Source organism: Aricia agestis, chromosome 12, assembly GCF_905147365.1.
Source record: "Aricia agestis chromosome 12, ilAriAges1.1, whole genome shotgun sequence".
Classification (NCBI taxonomy): Eukaryota; Metazoa; Arthropoda; class Insecta; order Lepidoptera; family Lycaenidae; genus Aricia; species Aricia agestis.
The window spans coordinates 4,734,559-4,757,055 of NC_056417.1; the positions used below are offsets into that span (position 1 = coordinate 4,734,559).

Consider the following 22,497-nt stretch of genomic DNA (forward strand, 5'->3'; position numbering starts at 1 on the left):
ATTTTTATAGCGAGTAAATGTTAAACAAAAGTAAAATAAAACTGTTATTTTTGTCCAAACAAAATATCCCTGGTTATTTGCATATCGTTTGAGGTAACCAAATATTGTTCGTGCACTTTCATACAAGTGTGCCTTAAATGAAAGTTGGTGTTTTGTGCCACTCCTCCACCCTTGAAAAAAATCAAAGGAGCAAGGGAAACATTATATTGAATATCATTTAACCCATCTTAGAAAAACTGTTTCGGAACCACCATTATAGTTAAAGTTTATTGTTACATTGTTTGGATAGTTATTTGATTTTAACCGTAGTCGTTTATCCGTTTGGAATTATTATGTTTAAAGAAATATACATTACTAGAAGACCCGGTGAAAATAAGCTAAATTGGTTCAGCCGTTGTCGAGTTTTGCTGAGAAAATTAAATTTTTATTTTAAATATAGTCTATATATAGACGAATGTACCTACACGATACAATACGTATGTTGGGACACAACTCTCAAGAACAGTATGTTTTCTACCCTGAAAAATAAATCATGCTTTTTGGCCCTTTTTACCAATCCTAAACCTAACTTTATTTGAAATACGTGATTTACTCAATCAAAAGGATCGTTTCGTGACATATTTACTAACGGTCCAGTCCGTAGACTGGCGGTATTAGATGTATGAGCCTATTCATATCACTTACTGAACGGAAGGTATCGAAATGTAGACCCGAAATATATTAGCTTTGCAATGACTAGTTGTCTATCATTTATTATATTGGGTGTATAAGGCTCACTTACGCCTTTTTTTTATCAGTACCGGACAGTGTGGTTTTTAAGCATAAACGTGTGTTTTTTTCGTGATGAAAACTATATCCTTTTCCGGGACTGAAAAGCTCCATACGGATGTCATGGACTATGAAGATATGGATGGCATAATTTTTTAGGACGCCATATAAAAATACTTTGTGTTTTGAGAACGAACATACTACGATTTTGGATACGGCAATTATATTGCACGGCAACCTAAAATGGTCGCTTTGAAAAATCACGATATGAATCACATTATGATTCATTTTTCTAAAATCGCAAAATGCACCTCTGCTTGCAATTCATTACTGTATTTTTGTACTGATTTGGCATCTGTCAGTTTGACAGTTTTGACAATTCATTTGCTGAATTGATTGAGAGGAATTGCTAAATGTGACCATTTCAGCCCCGTAGGTCCTGTTTCACCACTTCCTGATAAGTGACGAATAGGCTATTCACAATTTTTTGACAGATTCTCCATACTTCATCTGTCAAGTTAAGTGGTGGATAGCCCATTCAACACTTATCAGAAAGTGGTGAATCAGGCCCTTAGTATTTTAACTGCCGCACTCAGAGACTAATATTATTAACTTAACTCTTATAAAATAAAGATTTTGACATAAACCCCATACATTATTTGTCAAACTCTTCATTAAATTGAAATTTAATCATCATTAAATGTTTCTGAGCGCTGTCAGACATTGTGCTAAGTTAGAGCTTTTAGTATTTAAAGCTGAGAATATCGACGGTTAAAATGATAGGTACAAAAAGACGTTATATCCAAATTGTCGGGAAAAGCAGAATATTGTACCATCGAATAACTCTTGATATTCAAGTTTCTTGTATACGACCATACAACATTTTAGACATTTCAGCAAGACTGGCCTGTACTTCCTTTCAGAACACATTCCCTTTGACCGAGACACAGATAATTACTGCTACGGCTTTCGTGAGCTAAATTGGGGTCAAGTTTGGCAACGTCTAGTTGTCTAGTTCTTGCTAGACTATGCTTGGACACTAATTATTATACTACCTTATTCGTATGACGCCTCCGTGGTCCAGTGGTAAAGAGCGCTCTTGACTCGGAGGTCGTGGATTCGATTCCCGCGTTGGAAACAGGTTATTTCCAAGTTTGGTTAGGACAATGCAGGCTGATCGTCGTGTCGGTCTTCCGTCCCACTGGGTTATGAGAGTAAAGGAATAAAGAGTGCTTTTGTGTACTGCGCACACACTTGGGCACTATAAAATTACTTCTGCGTAGCTGGCCTGGTTTCAATGAAACCGGCCACCGTCACCGAAACCGGTGTGGGAGCTATTATTATTATTCGTATGATAGGTAGTAGGTAATAATATACCATATTAATACCTAGAAATAATAAAGTCTGTAAAATAGTGAGAGATTCAAAAAACGGTTCCACGATATACGCATATAGGTGTGCATTTGCTGGAATAGTCATGATGACTATTTTTTTTTTCTTATTGGTAATTGAATGACCTTCCAAAAATAGAAACATCGGTCAAAGAATGACTTGGATAGCTTACAAATTCACCAAGAAATGACAATTCAAACATCTCATAAAATAGACCTGCCCGAAACGCTCCATACAAAATGCTACTCGATTATGACGTCACATTAGAGTTGCTTGTAGGCTTGTAGGTAGCTGAAATTTTGGAAACACTTATTTTTTACCGTTATTTCTTCATTTTATTATTAAAATTCGCTAATCTTTGACCTTGTCATCATCCTAATCCCAATTCTAATATATTTTTCTTTTATGATACTTCCTTAGCTCAATCCATGAGTTCAACGCTTTAAAAATCTCTCTTATTAATGATTCTTTGACGTTTATATAGCAATATAAATGCTATGTCAAAATAGCAATTTTGACAAAATCCCCAATGGATCAAAGTTTTAATGTTGGATAGTAAAATTTTGTCTACTATGGTAAAATCGTGTGACATTTGCCCAGTCAAACCATTTCGACTGATCAGCATAATCAGATCGGCAGCTGACTGTAATCCAATATCACCAGAGCCTATTTCCGGCGCAATTCGGCTTAAGCCGGTGCAGCTTTCCTCGATATGTCAAAAAGTATTATTTTGCAAAATCGAAATAACCACATTTTTAGGTTTCCGTAGCCAAATGGCAAAAAACGGAACCCTTATAGATTCGTCATGTCTGTCTGTCTGTCCGTCCGTATGTCACAGCCACTTTTCTCCGAAACTATAAGAGCTATACTATTGAAACTTGGTAAGTAGATGTAATCTGTAAAGCGCTTTAAGGTTTTGATACAAAAATTGAAAAATTATTAAAAATTTTAGGGGGCATATGGAAAATTTAGGGATAGGTCTTAAAAAATCATATTGAGGTTTCTAATATATTTTTTTTCTAACCTGGACAGTCTGCGAGACAGACTCTTCCAAAGTGGTAAAATGTGTCCCCCCCCCCTCTAACTTCTAAAGTAGGAGCATGATAAGTCTAAAAAAATATATTATGATGTACATTACTACAAAAACTACCAACGAAAATTGGTTCGAACGAGATCTAGCCAGTAGTTTTTTTATACGTCATGAATGGTAAACCTTAATTGAACTTTCATTAAATCAACTGAAATATGAAAATAAATCAAAACCCTCTTAATTTCATAAAAATAAACATTTTTTCTGCTGCGGAACCCTTCATGGGCGAGTCCAACTCGCACTTGGCCGGTTTTTCTTTACTGTAGTGACGAAAGTTTGTAATTACCTACATTACAATATGTTAGGGATCTGGATTAACTCATTTCTTTTAATTAGGGAACAAACGAGCAAACGGGCCACACGATGGAAGCAACTACAGTCGCCCATGGACACTCACAATTTAACAAATACTACTTTACTTTTTAACTTGTTAAAAGCTAAAAACTTGCTAAAAGCCAGTAACAATTTAATTAATTAAGGCAAATAAAATCTCTTAAAAAATAAAAAATTCCTAAAGCATATCAATCAAGTAAAAATGCCAATGAAAATCGATTTATCCTTAAACTGAGACTTAGGCCGGTATAAATAGTCAGTACTCAAGATGCATCTCGGTCTCAAGACACGGTTCAGGCTCTGTGATTGGTTGGCTGTCCAAATTTGCTCCTTTGTGGTGAGGGTCCCGACGCATCATCTACCGACCTTCGAGACGGAGGAGTTCTGGCTGATTGGAGTCGTCTACAGGAGGTTTCGAGGACGACTTCCGAACACGTCGCGCCCCACGTCGCAGACAATACGTGTTTAGTATTTAGTGTTAGTTTTAGTATGAATGTTATGTTTGTTAGTCTATAAGGTACATATAATATGGGCCAAGATGCCTGATCTAAATAAATAAATAAATAAAATAAATAAATAAATAAAAATTTGGACCAATCACAGAGCCGAACCCCATCTTGAGACCGGGTCGCATCTTAAGTACTGACAATTTATACCAGCCTAATTCTCGCTCCCCAATTCAACTGAATCTAATATTTACATATAGTAAGCTCGCGCAAGCCGATCGATTGCCACAATAGGATAATAAAAGTGTATTGTCAACACAATCGCAGCTGTACCACCAGATATCGCTCCAATGACCCACTTACAACTTGTTTGCTGAACTTCCTAAAAGAAAATTCTTATAATAGTTTAACTGAACGCGCAAGATCATGAAAATTCTGATACTTGTTACGCCGAAAAGAGTTCCAAAATAGTTTTAATATAAAATTAAGTGTAAATAATTTTGGTAACCTACTAGTTCTTATTGGAGATCTGTTTGAAAAAGGCTCATGTTGCTAACATTTTAGAAACTAAATTCTAATCACGTATTTTTCGTAGTAGACCTGAAATATGTCGGGGAAATCTTGGAGATGCGCTACGCTATCAGATAAAGGGTCAGTTCCACAAACTACTATGGGTGGGTTGCACCAGAGGCGTGGTTAAAGTTAAAGTTGTGGTCAAAGTTATGGTTATAGTTAAGGCTAACTTTAACTTTAACTTTGACCACAGAATTTAACAGATGACAGCTGGTCCGACAAGGCTTTAAATGAACGTGGGCGAGGGCGCTGCTGGTAAAGGAGAACTGTCAAAACTGTTTTTGTATGATGACAGCGTTAGTTCCTTTTTTCGCCACGTTCAGTTAAAGCTTTGTCGAGCACAAGGTTATGGTTATATAATATGGCGTCCATTTTTGACTTTAACCAAAGGTTTGACATTTTGTATTGTAGTTATAGTTAAAGTTACAGTTATACGTCAGTTCTTATTGCAACGTAACTTGTCGATGCAATAAAATTCATTTTTAAATCACTCATTAAAAACTAAACTTTCTTTACTAAACAAAAATACACATTTATTTAAACCTGCTGTCAGGGGTGTTGGGCTTCATATTCCAACCAAGATGACGCCCGGAACTCAGTTGCGCCAAAATTCGTTTATCGCACGGAAATCGTACATTTTTCCGCGATAAAAACTATCCTATGTCCTTTCCCGGGACTCAAAGTCTTCTCCATGCCAAATTTCAGCAAAATCGCTTCAGTGCCCCCAGACTCGCGGCTCGCGGCTCGCGGCTCGCGGCCCGCAGCCCGCGGCTCTTTGCTGACACACAGGCGATTAAGATCGTCGAGCTATAAGTCCGCGTACTTACTCGCACGTCTGTCACCCCCTTAAGCGTCAAGAGGTAACCAACAGACAGACACACTTTCGCATTTATAATATTAGTATGGATACCACACGACGTTGCAATGTGAATTGACCCTAATTTCAATGTCTCACGAGACTCAATAAAAGCAGTGTTGTGTTTTCAAATGATACAAAGGCGAGTATTCTCCAAATGCGATAGTTGAATCTATTTTCGTCGAGCAGATGTTGCGGATTGCCCGCGGAATCGATGCCGAAGGAATTCCGAATCGGAAATTATACTTTGATTATGATCTGATGAACTGTTTGTATGATGCTACATTGATCCTACTTGCATATTTATAACGAGACTTTTTTCTGTTTGGTTTTATTTTTAGAATCCTTTATACAGGGTGTAACAATACTAATTAGTAATTAGTGATAATACTTTAGGGTGTGTATGTGCTCCTTGTAGAGAGTTCACTGTGAAAGTAGCAGCGCTGAAAGACCAAAATTCTTTTTTCACTTTTGCCAAGCGCCCCAGCGTCAAGAGATTCCCCATAGAAATGTGAAAAAAATGGTTTTTCAGCGCTGCTAATTTCACAGTGAACTCTCTACAAGGAACACATCTAAACTCTAAAGTAATATCACTTAGTTTTGTTACATTCTGTATAGCATACGTCATGTACAGTTGCGGTTAAAGAGGTCAGTTTCAGGGAAAAATGTACGATTCCAACACATGAAACGAATTTTAAGCTAAAAAACTTGCGGGGAATAAATAAAAGGTACTATATAATATATAAAACTCAAATGTGTCTGACTGACATGGTGATCTATCAACGCACAGCCCAAACCACTGGACCGATCGGGCTGAAATTTGGCATACAGGTAGATGATATGAAGGTATCCACTAAGAAAGGATTTTGATCAATTCTACCTCCAAGGGGTTAAAATAGGGGATGAAAGTATTTATATAATATACGTCTTAACGCGAGCGAAGCCGCGGGCAAAAGCTCGTTTAGAATAATCTAAAATATAAATACTAAATGAGTCTTATGAGAAGAAATGAGATATTATTATGAGAGAAATATTTACGTATGCGAATTTCGCTCTGTGTGGAAATAAACCTTTTTGAAAAAGTTAAGTCTTTAAAATTCCTGCTTATTTACAAGCATACGGAAATGGTAATTTTGTACATAAATATTTAATTTTCGCTCAGAAACATCCAAAATATTTCAAACATCACTCGAATTTGGATTACGCATATCTTTCTGGGGGTTTGGTATTTTCGAAGCAATGTAATTCAGTGATGTCGGAATTATTTAATAAATGTAGTCTATTTGAGAATATTTTTAGATACAAATAATGTTATAGATATAAAAATAGACTAGATGACACGGTGAAATTCGTATGTCGTATTCCTTCTCTCCTATTACGGTGACGCCTTGATAATTTGGCTGTAGCGATATCGATTTTTCTCAACAATGACTAAAGCTAAGAAATTAAAGTTCATTGTCAGTATTCATCATGTGTATATCTTTGAATTACCCGTAGTATAAAACGATTGGTCAACTTTTATAACACAGAATAATTAATCAAAAAGACCTCTATAAAAACAGCGATTCTAATTTTGCCAACAGAGGGGAGTGATTTAAGCTTCCAAAATTTGTACATAGATTAGCTCAAGCATACACTATAATTTGCCCATAGCTTATATGAAATATATTTATGTTTTTTAAATTACGCGACAAAAACCATTTTGTCGCTTACGCCCTTTCCATTTCTTGTATTCTATGAGAGGCCGGCCCATGCCTCTCATAGAAAACAAGCGATCTAAAACATAATATCCAAAACGATTTTTTACTTTAACGCGGCGTCACCTTAATATAAACCATCCCTGGACTTTCACGAATATTTCAAGACTAGAATTATCCGAATCGGTTCAGCCGTTCTTATAATATTAATGCCCATCTCAATTCTGCCCTAATGCTGTTTAGGAAGAACAAAATGTATTTATTAGTTCAAACTTATAATTAAAATAATCGCCTACTGAAACTACACTCCCACACGTAATTCGTATTTACTTTTTCCGTACGTAATTAAGGGTTTCGGGATGAACTTGGACAAGACGAAAGTCATGTTCAACGAACATGTTCTCCCGAGACCGGTTGCAGTTAACGGTGTCTTTCTCGAAGTCGTAACGGAATATGTCTATTTGGGGCACATACTGCAGGTAGGTAGACATAACTTCGAGAGAGAAACCGATAGGAGGATATAGTTGGGTTGGGCAGCATTCAGGAAGCTAAGCCACATTCTCACGTCGCATATTCCGCAGAGCTTGAAGACGAAAGTCTTCGATCAATGCGTGCTTCCCGTTATGACCTACTGGGCGGAAACCAGGCCTTTTACAGCAGGGCTAGCTCGTAAGTTTTCCGTCGCTCAGCGTGCTATGGAACGCGCTATGCTCGGAGTTTCTTTGGCGGATAAGCTTCGAAATGAAACAATTCGTCAAAGAACTAAAGTCACCGACATAGTGCAGAGAATCAGTACGCTGAAGTGGAACTGGGCTGTCACGTCACGTAGCTCGAAGAACAGACGATGGCTGGAGTAAACTTACTCTGGAGGAGACCAAGGCTGGGAAATCGGGGTGTAGGTCGACCTCCAACTAGGTGGGACGACGATCTCCGCTTAGTTACAGGCCCATGTTGCGAGTAGCAGGAGATCGGTCATCTTGGCGTTCATTGAGAGATGCCTATGTCCAGCAGTGGACGACTATAGGCTGATATGATGATATGATGAATTAAGGGTTTCGTAGAACTACAAGAAACCCTTACAATTTCGCTCTGTTCATCTGTATCTGTCAATTCGTCTATCCCTTGGTGATTTCAGTTATAATGTAAGCTGACGAAATTTTGAACAGCAGAAAGTATAATTTGCATAATATAGACTTTATTTTTGGAATTTGATTTTATTAACTTGTATTTAAAGGATGGCTTCTGATACTGTATTTTTTTTCGTTTTAGCTGGTTTTCAAGTTTGTCATCACTCACCCTTGACATTTTTATGCTTTTCTGATTGACGAGTACTTATTTTTAGGGTTCCGTACCCAAAGGGTAAAAAACGGGGACCCTATTACTGAGACTTCGCTGTCTATCCGTCTGTCTGTCTCCAGCCTGTATCTCAAAAATATTGAAGAGGCCCCTATACAAAAGATGCCATTTTATGGTACAGAACCGTCCGGAAAAGTCCGACTCGCAATTAGCTGATCTTATTTGAGTTACACTACTGTATTTTTTGTATGAAATAAGGGGGCAAACGAGCAAACGGGTCACCTGATGGAAAGCAACTTCCGTCGCCCATGGACATTCGCAGCATCAGAAGAGCTGCAGGTGCGTTGCCGGCCTTTTAAGAGGGAATATTGTAATAGGGGAGGGTAGGGATGGGAAGGGAGGGGAATAGATGAGGGTAGGGAAGGGAATAGGGTAGGGGATTAGGCCTCCGGTAAACTCAGTCACTCGGCGAAACACAGCGGAAGCGCTGTTTCACGCCGGTTTTCTGTGAGAACGTGGTATTTCTCCGGTCGAGCCGGCCCATTCGTGCCGAAGCATGGCTCTCCCACGTATAAAATGTATGTATGTATGTATTGTGTTACCACTAATCATAACTCACGATTCCTTTGTTTTGACTGTTTTCTTTCACCAGGAATTGAGTTAGTGTATAATTATATGTACGTGTATTGCTGGAATGTTGCCAGGACTAATATTTTGCAATTTTGACGTAACCTGCCTCCGTTTCAATTATTATTAATGATTGTGGATAAACATCTTATATTTAAGTGGTTTTCGTTAAAACAATTAGGTGATTTCTAAATAAATCATTTTATGTAAAATACATATTATTTCGTTCGAAACAATAGGATGTATTATTGCAATATGTTCATGCTAGATGGCAGCACCAGCACAGACGGTATACAAACGATGTTTGACGAGTTTTTGAAAGTGTCGTTAAAGGTTCGACGTTTGACAACGTGTTAGCCAATAATATTGATGTGTTTAACATGACGGATTTTGGTCAAATTATTTACTGTCCGTACTAGCAACGCCCTCTGCTCCGACCTTTGCTTAGTAATCTCTATTTGCAAAATTTTCTTTTGATAATACATAATACTTTTGTGTCGTATTTTGACTATTGTCTTTCAAAATTTGCACGGTTTACGCTACATACCACTAATATTATTGATAGTTTATAATATATCACTTAGATTATTTCTAGGTCTTTACGTCTAGAGTTGTGGTAGGTTCTATCGTACCCGCAACTCTGCCTTTAGCGATGAGTGGAGCACCATGGGGTTTTAGTGGGTAGACTACAGGAGTCCCACATACCCCGGCTGAATTTGCCGGGGGTGCGTAAAGCATTTCTCCATGTTCAAAAAAAAGTATTTACGTCTACACAATATATTTACATCTAAAGTTTTCTTTGATAGGAACATCCTTAGATAAGAAAGTCTTTTTGCGTAGGAACATAAAGACTTCATTAACACAACAATATGAACGTCGGGCATTATCGGCAATCATCGGGGGAAATCGTCTACGTTCTTTTCACGTCTTTTGTCTTTCGTAAGACTAAAGGCACGTCCACACAAAAGTGACTGTCATCCAAACATGAGTGAGGGTTACGCAGTTATCTGCTTATCTATACAGAATGTAACAAAACTAGGTGATGGTGTGTTAGAGTGTGTATGGGTTCCCTATATAGAGTTCACTGTGAAAGTAGCAGCGATGGAAGATCTTTTTTTGTATCTTGTATCACAGAATAGATAATAGTACAAGTACTTGTATGGACAAACTGCTTAGCGTCATAACTTTAGTATAGGCAAAAGTTAAAATAAAAAGTTACTCTTCCAGCGCTGCTACTTTCACAGTAAACTTTTTAAAGGGCACGCATACACACCCTAAAGTATTATCACTTTGTTTTGTTACACCCTGTATATTTTCCTTAAACCTAAATCACAATACTTAGCAATTGAGTTAGTACGGTCTAAGTGTGCTCATATTCGGATAGTTACAATAAGATGTTTGATGTAAACCTAGCCTTACTTATTTAGTTTAGGTACTTTTTACAACGTCCGATTCCGATAGCAGACTAAAGAACAGACTTTCGAAAGACGAGCATTACTCGTCGTTTGGGAGCGCGATATGTCACGCGAAGTAGGTACAGTATACATGCTGTATCCATCATGATCTATGTCTGTGGTCTAAACAGTTGAATGTTCAAATTTTAAAACTCTCTGCATTAAATTAAACTAGAGCGATGAATTAAACAAGTAATTAAATAACTAATTAACGAAACCGAAAAATGTTTCAAAACTAAATTTATCTTTGGTATTTTTAACAAATTGGTGTAAGCTTTATAACCTCTGATTACTTTTTACTTTCGGCCCTTGAGTGACTCCCAGCGGACTTTTTTTCTTAATTGGCTGGAGTAAATTATGAAATTCATCTTCTAATTGTACCTTCTCGACGTCTTGTAGATATACATTTTTTAGTATATTTCAAACTTCCGCTACAGAAGTTATTTAAAAATTCTATAAAAAAAAGGAAAAAATCTTGATTGCAAAATGTGTCAATTTTTACTTTAATATCAGCCCTGCAATATTGAGCTTTTAGAAGCTCCTTAGCTCCTAGAAAAAATTTTCGGCTTTAACTTTAGGCAGATATTTTCGTATATATTATAACCATGGTATTATGTTTTTGTGTTTTACTGCATTCTTATATTCGTATTTCGTACCAAAGTTTTTTTGTTAGCCTATACACTATACAGTCCCACTGCTGGGCAAAGGCCTCCCCCAGGATCCTTCACTGTTCTCGCTCCTGCGTCATCGATGGCCAGCCTGGGTGGTATGCCTCCACCTCCAGCTCGTCACGCCACCTATAAAGTTATTAACGTGAAAACTTCTATATACTTCTTTAGCAGTGTTTTTTGGTATAGGTTAAAAAAGTATTATTCGCATCAGACACGTGACGTGATTACAAATTCGTAACACGAAGGAAGAGTATCACGAAAACTGCCGTGTCAGCGAAGAGAGAGAGGAAATGTCCTCCTCACCTCTTTCTACGGCATGCCAAAAATGGCTGCCACTGCTGTTTTTCTTTTGTAGAATTTGGATCATAAGCATATATCCAAAACTCGTCACTATTGAGCAAATTATAAACGTGCTTTGACTCTCCTCGGTTGAACCGCTGCAGAGTTTTGCGACAAAAACTAACACGGGCTGTTTTTGGTCGTCGCTAAACAAACAAGGTATCTAATGAGAAATCACCATTTTTACTCCAAGTTTTTCGTGCAAGATTTTTTGGACAGTGGTCCCTGAAATGCCCATGGATGCCTCTATTTCGCGATATATCACATGACGGTCTTCGAGGATTAGCTGCTGCACGGCTTCCATATTCTCTTGCGTTACAACGGTTTTTGGACGACCATCACGTGGCTGGTCACTGAGGCTAGGGTGTCCACTTTAAACTTCTAAATACCAGCGTTCTATAATCCTAAGACATGGTCCTGTATCACTAAATATAGAAGTGAACTCCTCAAAACGCCGAAGTCGCGATAGTCAACTTCGTTAGTTGTAAAACATTTCCATTTTTACAACCGACTTGTCACCTTTGAATAGACGATACAATAGACTGTTCTACCAATCTGAATAATTTCTTTTGTTTTTGAAATCCAAATACAAGAAGATTAAAATCCCATATCATCATCATAATATTTTCAATGATAGCGGGAATTACAAACTACTTACAAATTACAAACGACAGCGGGGCTTTTTAGCCCCGCTGTCGTTTGTAAACTTCCCGCTGTCGTAATGTGACCATTTTTGGTCACATTTAGCAATTCCTTTCAATCAATTAAGCAAATGAATTGTCAAAACTGTCAAACTGACAAATGTCAAATCAGTACAAAAATACAGAAATAAATTGTAAGCAGAGTTGCATTTTGCGATTTTAGAAAAATGAATCATCTTATGATTCATATCATGATTCTTCAAAGCGACCATTTTAGCCCCGCAGAACTTAAAAGGCAGCCCTCGTAACAGAGATAGAAAGGATTTCATACTTTGATTTGATGGTCCTAAAATATGGATTGTTCTATTTGTAAGACAATGTTACTCTTAAATTATATAACTATTAACCTACCAATATACAAAAAATCTGTTGGTTAGGGTTTTGTTGTTTTGTTGATTACAGAACCCTAAAACGGAACCCTAACCAGCTGATTTTTTTGTATATTGGTAGGTTAATAGTTACATAATTTAAGAGTAACATTGTCTTACAAATAGAACAATCCATATTTTAGGAACCATCAAATCAAAGTATGAAATCCTTTCTATCTCTAGTAATGAAAAAAAAAATGTTCTGAGGCTCCCTGACTATTACATCTGCAGGCTTAGCATAACAACATTAGACAGGGGAAAGAATCGACATATTTTAGTGACAAAATGGACACAATGGAGGACAACAATCGACAGATTTTAGTGACAAAATGGAGGATTTCCTTTGTCAATCTGTTAATTTGTCAAATTTGTTGTTTCGTAGAAAGAAACCGTTTCTATGGTGACCGTGCTTAGCCAGCTGCAGAACATCTATCTGTCGATCTGTCGCGGCGTCACTGACGCTCGCTTCGAAAGGCTACATTTAGCAGAATGCAGTTGCTCATGTTTTCTTGCGATATGTTTTCTTTCACAACTTTTGATTAAACGCACAATGGATTTTTGCATTTATTCCAAATGCATTATGACGCATTTCACCGTAAACAATATGTTTGACGCAAGCAAAAATTTTGTTTAGAATTTCACGTTTGGGGAATGGATGTTTATTTTGATTTTCTATTCTGTTCAGTCTGAAATAGCTAAGTTTTTTTAGATACAGTTGCAAAACAAACTTAGTAGAAATGAAATGAGATGAATTAATATTCACTCATTAATTATTAATGAGTGAATTAATATATATTATTGTACAACGAAATACAATATTTTTGAATAGATTAAAAGTTTGATGGAACACTTTATTCACTTCGAAAAAATATTTCTCAGAAAACTAAAAATAAAAATAAGAATAATTTCAGAAAATCTTATAAGACAGACCTGAATATTTTAATAATGTCATACCATAGCAGTTAGTAATAAAATGTATACTACATTCTTTCGTCAACTTACGTCATAAAATAATGCAACTTCCCGAAAATAACTATAACATAAATCCCGTAAAAGTAACAAAGGCGAGGGTTTTCATTACATTCCATTTTTAGTTGGTGCTGTGTTGCCAATATAGAAAGTGATTTACCCGCATATTGGACATTGTTAAAAGTGACCAAAAATATATTTACAAGGCAGGTATTTCGTGTTAAAATTAATAGGTTATTAAAATATTTATATCCAAAATTGTTGACCTCTTTTTTATAAAAATGAATTTTTATATTATCATGTATAAAATTTCTCCCTTGATCGCGGCAGCACGCGTGAGTTGCTAGAAAGATTTTGATGCTACGAATAATAAAAATTAAGGAAAAATAACTCCGTCAAAAAACATGCTCCACAATACTTGTCAAAAAAGTGTACCTTAGGTACACATTTCAATACATTTGCAATATTTAGGTGACCTTGAGCGGTACTAGGCTGACGTTATATGACAGATCAAAAGGAACCAAATTTAAAACGGTAATAGTATGGGAGTTACGATTCCTTAGTTTTTATTTTTCGTAGTTTAGATGATTATAATATTTGACGTGTTTAAATATAGGAAAGACCACGGGGGACTACTTTTCTCTGTGGAAAAAAGCACGGTTCTTGCGGATTACGAATTCGTGGATAAGAAACAATAAGAATGCGATACAATTTTTGAAAAACCTTCTTATGGGAGGTTTTTCATTTGTAACTATTCATAATGACAATTAATGATGAATGTTGTTTTACAATATTATGATTACAGCCTTACTATTTAATTATTTACACAATACTATAATTCTACTCCCTTATTAATAAACGTTGTATAAGCTTTGAATAGTAATACAGTGTTTTGTTCCTGTCACACTAACATTTTTAATTGGATTGAAGAAGACAAAACACTGTATAACTATTCAAAGTTTATACAGCGTTTATTAGTAAGGGGGATAATGTTTTATCCTTATATCCACTACATAGGAAAATTCTCTCGAAAGACAAAGACAAAACCAAGCGTTATTTTTTACTTTTACGGGGTATAGTGTTTAAAGTTAAGGATACAACCGGGTGACCTAGATGTGTGCAATGAGAAAATTATACGAAATAACCCGGGCTATACACCACAGCTGCGACATACTTGATACTCGTAAAGCGCACTGTCGAACCGACTAAGGTTCCAGAATAATCCCTCACACTTTGTACTGAAAGTTCCTTGGTATTTTAAAATATTTTGACATGACATTTTAAAATCTTTTTTATAATTTTATAAATGACCTCTTTATATGCAGGTAACGCATATTATTAGGTAACGTATACGTGGGAGAGCCATGCTTCGGCACGAATGGGCCGGCTCGACCGGAGAAATACCACGTTCTCACAGAAAACCGGCGTGAAACAGCGCTTGCGCTGTGTTTCGCCGAGTGAGTGAGTTTACCGGAGGCCCAATACGTACCCTATTTTCTTCCCTTCCTTAAACTCCCCTATTACCCTATTCCCTCTTAAAAGGCCGGCAACGCACCTGCAGCTCTTCTGATGCTGCGAGTGGCCATGGGCGATGGAAGTTGCTTTCCATCAGGTGACCCGTTAGCTCGTTTGCCCCCTTATTTCATAAAAAAACGCATTTGCAACTTTTCTGATGTTGCGAGTCCCTCCAGGTCACATGTCTTGACGCGAGTTTAAAATTCTCTACCATTTCTTTTTCATCCCAAATACGCCGAAAAACAATCGTTTACTTCAAAATCAACATAATCCATAATATTATCCATACTTATTAATATTATAAACGCGAAAGTGTGTCTGTCTGTCTTTGGTATGGAGATATTTTGAGTCCCGGGAAGGGACAAAGGATACTTCTTATGCCGGAAAAATGTACGATTCCCGCGCGATATACGAATTTTGGCGCAACGGAGTTGAAGGGCATCATCTAGTATTTTAATAAACTTACTATTTATTTTCTTATTACTTCACAATATTCTCATAGTTCGTACTCTCAAAAGCAAAGTGCCATGACGTAAATCCTATGAGATAGTAAAACATCTCCAGCGCTAATTAATCAAGTACTTGTTGTACAGCGCTGGCAGCGGTAAATTGGTGTAAAGTCTGTAGTTTAGAGTTTAGACAATATTTGCTCGGCTAAAGTTATTTGCTTATCTTCACTTTGAGCAACTTTGCGGTAATGAATCGTCAGTTTGCCCGGCCATGTTTGTATTTCTTTAATGTCTGTATGTCTGTTTGCATACTATAATTTTCTCTCTCTCGACTCGAAGTGCGGCTACGTCTAGTTTTAGCCGGTTAGAAGTAGGTGTAAATGTGTTTACTTTGGTAAAATTGATTATAAGCAGAAAAAAAATTGCCGTCACGTATTATAATAACTAGCTATGTGACCGAGCTTTGCTTGGTATTTGATAAAACACGAATTAAATGACATTTTCTAAAAATGATTCCTAGCTAGATCGATTTATCGCCCCCGAAAACCCCTATATACTAAATTTCATGAAAATCGTTGGAGCCGATTCCCAGATTCCAATTATATATATATACAAGAATTGCTCGTATAAAGATATGTGATATTTGGTGACATTGAGATTATAAATTAGTTGCATTATAGTTAAATACTACTGAAATCAATAAGTAAAGTAAAAAGTATGCTACGTCCTCTTCTGGGAGTTAGGACTTAAAATATATCTCCATACCAAATTTTAGCAAAATTGGTTTAGCGGTTTGGGCGTAGAGGTCACAGACAGACACACTTTTATATGTATAATATTAGTATGGATGAAGCACAATAATATGCTCGCTTACATACATAAATTACTATATAATTTAGGTCCATAATTACAATAACATTCTAATTGTGTATTCATGCCTGAATATCTCCATACCGTTAGCGTAAATACTCGAGTACTCTACATGAATATAGTTCGTTATCGTAGCCATACTGTACTATATACCACTTACATAAAAGATAGAATGGCCAGCCTGAAACGAAAAAATTTTTTTCTGCTTTGACAAATCTAACGTACTTTTATAGAGTTCTGCCAACGACAGTCTGTTAGTAAAGAGGTAAATGCAACACAGACACACGGACAAACATAATTTCACATTATTAGTATGGATATACGTGGGAGAGCCATGCTTCGGCATGAATGGGCCGGCTTGACCGGAGAAATACCACGTTCTCACAGAAAACCGGCGTGAAACAGCGCTTGCGCTGTGTTTCGCCGAGTGAGTGAGTTTACCGAAGGTCCAATCCCCTCCCCTATTCCCTTTCCTTCCCTTCCCATCCCTGCCCTCCTATTACCCTATTCCTTCTTAAAAGGCCGGCAACGCACCTGCAGCTCTTCTGATGCTGCAAGTGTCCATGGGCAACGGAAGTTGCTTTCCATCAGGTGACCCGTTTGCTCGTTTGCCCTCTTATTTAATAAAAAAAAAAGATTAGATACGCACAGTAGACACACACGAAGCGCAAATTTTCCATCTAATTATTCAAGCTGCTGGCGTCCATCTTTCAGAATTTCAAAGCATTTGGGCATTTCAAAGTGAAAGGCTGTATGTTACTCGTTAGCTTTGTCCTGAGCAACAAGTCAGCCCCTTGAATATTCTCGATAAATGAGGCAGCTGTTGACACTGAATGAGGAACTTAAACAACAATGGCGCACTAAGATTTTCCCCCAATGTTTTCGAGTTGCATAGAAAGAAATGTGAGAAGGTTTTGTGTAAAAAATGCCCTAAAGGCTAAAAGGCCTATTTTCGCCTGTGTTATTTGTAACAGTTTAAAGTTGGTCCTTTGATTGAGAGCGCAAACAGGCATACAATCAACTATAGACATTGTCAAAACAGAAAATGAAAGAATTTCATTATTGATAAACGTTGAAAACACGAGGAATTACGGAGGAAAAGGAGATTAAAAACGAAGGAAGCAGCTGTCGGCCATGATAACAGGGCAAAAATATGTAAAGTAACTCACTTTGATAAAAAATCTGGTATCAAAGTTATGCGAAGACGTGCGCCGAATGAAAAAGGAGCGCTAATTTTCACAAGTGTTCGTTGCATATTTAAGTAGTTTAAGGGCGGCTCATAGTCGAATAAAGTTGCCAAAACGAGCTTTTTATGAAATAGCTGGCAGTGTGCTGAATTGCTAATGTCGAATTAAGTGAAATCTTGTGACCTTTTAGTAATAGAATAAAGATGTAAATTGACGGTAAAAAGACGAAACGTTTGATTGTTTATTTGCGTTGAGAATAACTTGACAGACTTGGGTAAAAGGCGGAAATCTTCACGCTTCAAACCATCTTAGAGTTCCATGGTAGGTTCTGGAAGAACTAAAGTAACATAAGCAAAAATCTACTACTCTTTTGTGGTAGCAACTAGCAACTATAGTTTTAGGTACTTATGGATTTTGTCGTGAAACACTTTTCTGATTCAACACGTTTCGCTTTATAGTTTATTTGACTATGACATAATATTTCGCTACATCCAAAACCTTGAGAAACAAAATTTCATATGGAGACACTTCTATTATTCACTGATAGTCTCAAATCTTACCTTGAGCCGACGACGCGAGCATTGTAAGATTTAAAATAAATATCGTATTTCGTTCGCGTCCCAGTTAAGAGAATCAGGCCACAGGCCTTATGTTAGCGTCTTTTATGAGACGCCTCTCGCGCCGTATTGTATTATCTGACAGTAGTGAATGTAATACAAAGCGACAATTCCAGAAACAAGAAATAAGTGACACGTGTAATATTGTGGAGGTGAACTCAAATGTAAATGGGACAAATGTAGTATACTAATATAGTGAATGAACTATTATACACTACAGTCTACAATATTGTTGTTGGAATATACGCATCAATTGTCTTAGATATTGTAGCCTATTCTTCAGCAACGTTGTCACTTATTTGGGATGGAAAAATGTTGTTAATTTTAACAACAAATACTATATTTATATTTAATAACGGTATTTAAATGGATTGAGCGTCTTGAACATAATGCTCTTTTAAGCGTTTCTTGAAGATATTGATGATGGAGCTATCACGAACTGAATGCGGAAGCGAGTTCCACAATCTGACTGCATGGACGGTGAAGGAGTAGGAGTAAAAGTTGGAACGATGGAGTGGGAGTAAAAGGTTCGTTCTAACATTGGAATTTTTGCAAACGTTTAATTTTTGTTAAAAGCTCATCAGTCAAGTCTAAGTAGCGGGAGTCGTCATAGTCAAGGATGGGAAAAATTTGAGTTTGGACGAGGAAAATTTTGTTTTGGATAGGTAAAAAGTTTTGGAGATTCCTCAGCATGTGCTTTTCTTCAGTGGTGTACTTTTCTGCTGACTTCATTAACTTGAGGCTTCCAACAGAGGTTGCTGTCCAAAATTAAACCTAAATTTTTTGCCGTCTCTTCATAATCGATAGTGATACCGTCGTATAAGACATTAGGTACATTACGTAATATATCGGCTTCCTATTATAATGGCCTGTGATTTCTTAGGATTGTGCTTGTCAATCCTAAGAATATGCTTGTCAAGCCATAAGATCTAGCCCAGTCTGCAATGCGCTGTAAGTCCGAATTAATTGAGGCAACTGCAAAATTAATGTCATCTATATTACAGTGGCGGTAAAGTTGGAGATCGTCTGCATAGAGATGAAAATTAGAAAATATCAGAGATACTATCATATTAATAAAAATAGAAAATAGAAGAGGAGAGAGTACGCCACCTTGGGGTACACCCGCTTCGATATCGCACCAATCTGAGGTGACCTCATCAGAGCGGACACGTTGCGAGCGCCCCCGAAAATATGTGTCGAACCAGTCTACGACTGAGGGAGGTTAGTTAAAGGAGCAAAGAATGGAGGGGATAATATCAAAGTCTACAGAGTTTTATATATAAACTACTTTAAATGGTACTTATTTCAAATTTCAATAGACATCAAACTTAAAACTCTAACATAAAATCAACTCAGCTTCCAACCCTAGACTATCAGATGTTGTAATAGAGCCATTTTCAGATATATTTTTTCTTGTGTTCCACGCTAGGGATAAAGCAATGACTTGCGAGACTGATGACTTGATGAATTAGCTTCCAGATTCTGTTACATCTTCTATTATTTATTTCATGTAACATGTTCATTCAACTCAATCCATAATATCATAAGATAAGAAGATTTCATTTCAGGGAAAAGGCATAGGATACGTTTTATCCTGGAAGAATGTACGAATTTCAGTGCGACAAGATTGCGGGCAACATCTAGTATAAAAAAATGTTGCTCGCAAAATAATTTACGCAGATTGTTTTTATATAAAATAGTACATATTTTGTATATAAAATGTCGTATACTTACATGATCTTTTCCGGAGGTCACAGTATCCATTAAAATTCATTAAACTATTTGAACGCGACAAAGTTTGAAACAGACAAACATACCTGCGTCAAAAATTAATTGCGGCATAATCGAATAATTGTTCCTTATGGTCCCGAACCTCCTTTGAGTTCATAACGTACAAAGGAACGTAAATTCCTGACTAATCGACGGAATTACCTAGCACAGTTGTTGACTCTACAAACTTAACTATTGTCAATACTATCATTTCCGTCATAGTATACTAAGTTCTTGGCAAAGGATTATAAGTTTCAAGCATAGGTAGTTTTCTTAGGAATTAAATGTCGCCCGCAACTTTCCTTATACAGTACTCTGTTTATTATGTGAAACCGTATATTTAAAAAACAACCTTAATGTGTCCTTTACCGGGCTTAGCCCCAATTTCACCAATGACCGTTAAAGTTAACGCTCGAATTAGTATCACGTTACCTCTTTCGTTTTTCTTATGAATGAAAGAGAAGACATGACATTTTAACAAGCTGTTAACACTAACAGACGTTGGTGAAATTGGGGCTTAAAGTATCTCTATAACAAATTCATTCATTATCATCATTTCAGCAAAAGATATACATACATACTTTGATGCAAAGGAATTGTAATAATCTAAAATTCAAAGAATAAAGATATTCATTAGAAATTCTGCTAATAAATATCGAACAGCGAACTTGTAGGAAATTATCGATATACAGATACACTCACTCTCTGCAAACTCTCTACAAATCAAACGAATGCAATTTCCTCTTATATTTTACACCCCGAGCTGCTATTCCGTCGTAAAGCCACTCCAATGCCGTCCATTTATTAAATGGAATTACGTCATAATTTTTCCTTCACATACGCTTCGACGCAAGGGGAAGTAAATAGGAATTTATTTATACAACAACTCCTTTTGCGTTTGTTAAAATGATTAGAACAAAGATAAGCGCGATTTGATTTTGTATCAAATGTAGTAGAAACAAGCTTTGTAACAGCTCTACGAGGCTGGAAAAATAAAAAGCCGCCATCTTGTAGAAAGTCAGTTGAGATACTGTTTAATGTGTCCCTCTTTTCAATTCAAAGCATTATATGAATATGGCCGAAATGAAATCGACACCGATGTCTTTTTGACCGACTTCCAAAAAGGAGGAGGTTTAAACGTGGGAGAGCCATGGTTCGGCACAAACGGGCCGGCTCGACCGGAGAAATACCACGTTCTCACAGAAAACCGGCGTGAAACAGCGCTTGCGCTGTGTTTCGCCGAGTGAGTGAGTTTACCGGAGGCCCAATCCCCTACCCCATTCCCTACCCTACCCTCCCCTATTCCCTACCCTTCCCTACCCTCCCCTACCCTATTCCCTCTTAAAAGGCCGGCAACGCACTTGCAACTTTTCTGATGCTGCGAGTGTCCATGGGCGACGGAAGTTGCTTTCCATCAGGTGACCCGTTTGCTCGTTTGCCCCCTTATTTCATAAAAAAAAATACGTTCGGCTGTATGTGTCTTTTTTTTTTAAGTAATAGAACTTGCTACCTGTTCTTGCCACGGCAAATGGCAATGTCTTCCAAATTCCACAAGATCCATATCATCTATGCAAGTCATTTTGATTCTAAATTCTGAAGGATCATTGCAGGTCCTTCTTTTCGAATTTGATAAAATAAGAAGAATACTTCGATTTCAAATATACTTCGGTTTATGTGGGGCTACACTCGATATACTTCTACCTACGTCCATTATATTTCGAAGAAAATATTGCTCCTTAGAAACTTTAGAATATAAAAGCCAGTTATAGTTTATAGGAAAAAAGTTTAATCATAATAATATGAATTCCTATTTTAGTTCACATGAGTTCTATTCTTCGTAAAACAAATTGTTCATCTAACCTAAAAGTGTCTAGGAAAAAATATGGCGCGAAAACCAGAAGCTCTAGTCACCGCGTTGTTTATCATGATTCATGGGAACGTGGATAAATCAGCATCATAACTCCGTGCTGTTTGACCCTGGACGAAAGTTACTCGCTATCCTGACATTGAAATAGTTTTGTATCGAGATCTTATGAGTACTAAGTAACTACTAATGTATATACAAAGATTATAATCATAGCTGCGGTATTTCCGAAAAGAGAATGTTGAAAGCAATATTTGTATATGAAGTCGATAAATGAGATTTGATGGATTATTATCACAGTCTTAGACATGGGAGAGCCATGCTTCGGCACGAATGGACCGGCTCGATCGGAGAAATACCACGTTCTCACAGAAAACCGACGTGAAACAGCGCGAGCGCTGTGTTTCGCCGAGTGAGTGAGTTTACCGTCCCATCCCTACCCTCCCCTATTACCCCATATTCCCTCTTAAAAGGCCGGCAACGCACCTGCAGCTCTTTTGATGCTGCGAGTATCCATGGGCGACGGAAGTTGCTTTCCATCAGGTGACCCGTTTGCTCGTTTGCCCCCTTATTTCATAAAAAAAAAATCTTACGGCTGAACTTAGGCATAAAAGAATTATATAGTTTATAATTGATTTAAGTGAA

At 37.0% G+C, this 22,497-nt stretch overlaps 1 protein-coding gene across 1 annotated transcript in view; it reads left to right on the plus strand.

Annotated features, from left to right (window-relative positions):
* Positions 1-22,497, plus strand: part of LOC121732229 (voltage-dependent T-type calcium channel subunit alpha-1G) — a 181,590-nt gene that overhangs the window by 34,481 nt on the left and 124,612 nt on the right. The gene's annotated exons all lie outside the window — the stretch shown is intronic.